Below are 2842 nucleotides of genomic sequence, written 5' to 3' on the forward strand. Positions count from 1 at the left end.
ATACAAAACCTGAGGTCATGTACCAACCAACACAAGAACAGCTTCTTCCCTGCTGCTGTCAGACTTTTGAATAGACTTAACTTGCAATAAGTTGATCTTTCTCTCCACCCTAGCTATGACCGTAACACTACATTTTGCACTGTCTCATTTTCTTCTCTATGAACGGTATGCTTTGTCTGTATCGCGTGCAAGAAACAATACTATTCACTGTATGCTAATACATGTGACAATAATAAATCAAATCAAATCAAATCGAATATGAGTTCCCATGGTAATAGGCGATTTCATACCCAGGTGGAACTTGTATCCCGAGCCCTTGATAAGACAGATCTCTGAGCGAGTCCATTATTTTATCGTCCAGGACAAAACTCATGTATTGCACACCACAGGACTGTGGTTTAACTTTTGATTTAAGAATTGCACATTGTTTCTTTCCAGTTGGCTGTCTGAAGTACGACACTAGTGACAAGGTACAAGGAACATTTTGGGTAATCTTACTGCTCCACAGACCAGGCAAAACTGTAATGGGAAGATTTAAAAATGCCGTTTTTGGGAAGTTAGAACCATATGATGTGGGTGTTAAGGACTGGCTATAATGTGCCAAGGGAATGAAGTATTTCTTCCAGGAAAATGGAATAGAAGGCAATAACCAGCAAAAGGTCACCCTAATGACTGCTTGTGGGGCTGAAACTTTCAGCATTATAAAGACTTGGCAGAGTTCCTTGTCTATGACACTACTTGTTAGATGGTAAACAATAGACTGAGCTATGCAGTTTAGCAAGGAAATACCACTTGTTCCAAAAGCCAGAGATCCATGTGATGTGACTACCACCTCTCCAATGTGATTGACTCTTAAATGTCCTCTGAAATGGCCGAGGAGGCCACTCAATTCAAGGGAAATTAGGGATGGGCAATAAATGTTAGCCAACCAGCAATACCCACATCTCATGAATGAATAAATAAAATAACTATCTCCACCAGGTCTTTTTCAAAGGATACACATCAATTGTATGGATTCCAAAGACTGTTAAACATCTCAGCCATTAAAAATTAAAAGGGAGGTTGTGGGCCCTCTATCTTAGCAGATAGTCCATCGCCTTCTGGCCTCCATGGGATATTAAATGGCCATGGTATAGCTCTCTTTGAAATTGGACTGTGCAGTCCAAGGGCTCCTTGGAAATAACGAAGTGTGAGTTTTCCCAACAGTGTAAGTAACCTCTTTGGTTCCGGATGGGGTGGGGAGGGTGAGGTCACAGACAGATATAGATTTAGCCACATTATACTCCATTTGCCAACTTTTTGCTCACTTACTTAACCTACCAATATCTCTTTGTAAACTGTTTGTATCCCCCTCGCAACTAGCCTTTCCACCTATTTTTGTGTCATCTGCAAATTTGGCTGCAGTACATTTGCTTCCTTCCTCCAAGTCATTAATATATATTACGATCCCAGCACTGATCCTTGAGGAACCCCAATGCTTACAGGTCACCAACCTGAAAAAGAACCCCTTCCCCCCATTAATGTTTCCTATCCATCAGCCACTTCTCTATCCATGCCAATATACTACTTCCAACACCATGGGCTCTTATCTTATAAGAACATAAGAACATAAGAAATAGGAGCAGGAGTAGGCCATCTAGCCCCTCGAGCCTGCCCCGCCATTCAATAAGATCATGGCTGATCTGACGTGGATCAGTACCACTTACCCGCCTGATCCCCATAACCCTTAATTCCCTTACCGCTCAGGAATCCATCCATCCGCGCTTTAAACATATTCAGCGAGGTAGCCTCCACCACCTCAGTGGGCAGAGAATTCCAGAGATTCACCACCCTCTGGGAGAAGAAGTTCCTCCTCCTTATGATTTAACCTTTTGTGAGATACCTTGTCGAACACCTTCTGAAAGTCCAAATACAACACATCTACTGGTTTCCCTTTATCTATTCTGGTTGAGACTTGCTAGAAAAATTCTAATAAATTAGTCCGACTTGATTTCCCTTCCATGAAGCCATGCTGACTCTGCTTCCATTTTGTTCAGCTTCACCTTTCCCTGCCTTAAATGTTTTTTTGGCTTCATTGAGCTGAAACATTAACTAGGTTTCTCTCTGCACACACGTCATCAGACATTCGTAGACTTGTGGGGGGTGGGGGGGGGGGGTGGAGGGTGTTGCATGCAACAATCCCTTACAACCATTGGTTCATGGACTTCCAGAACACATGTGTCTTTTGCGTCCTTGTGAAGTCTGTGGACCATGTATATGTAAGCTGTCCTAGGTGGCACCCTCTTTTTAGTTTTCTGAGAAATGTTAGTTTCTTTTTGGTCAGTCTCATGCTTCTGATCTTCAGGCACCCGGTGTGGACAGGGCTTGGGAGGAAGCAGATCCTCCTTGTGGGCCTGTTCCTGGGCCTAGCCAAGCTGGTCATTAACACGTCCAGGCACCAAGCAGCCAAGTGGGACATCTGTTCTGACTATGTGCCCCTCTTCTGTGGCTATGTTTGCTACTGAGGAAAGGGAGCACACACTGTCGGCCTGCACCATCGGGGACTTCCATTCCCGGTGGACACCAAGGGAATGGGATGCATGACCCCTTTAATCACATTTGTTTTGATGTTAAGTTTCATTTGAGTTTCTGTTGCCTTTGATGCAGTATCTCTTTAGGGGACTGTATTTTTAATTTATTTTTACCCCAGTCCAACGCCGGCATCTCCACATCATTTTTAATTTTCCCATGGTTTGTTGATTCCATATATTTGGTTAACACAGCTGTTGAGAGCGTTTCCAGTGAGGAGCAGTCTGCTCTGCTGGTGTTTCCGGTCCTCCAGGAGGTGGCTCCACTTCCCACA

This window comes from Mustelus asterias, chromosome 25, assembly GCF_964213995.1.
Source record: "Mustelus asterias chromosome 25, sMusAst1.hap1.1, whole genome shotgun sequence".
Taxonomy (NCBI): domain Eukaryota; kingdom Metazoa; phylum Chordata; class Chondrichthyes; order Carcharhiniformes; family Triakidae; genus Mustelus; species Mustelus asterias.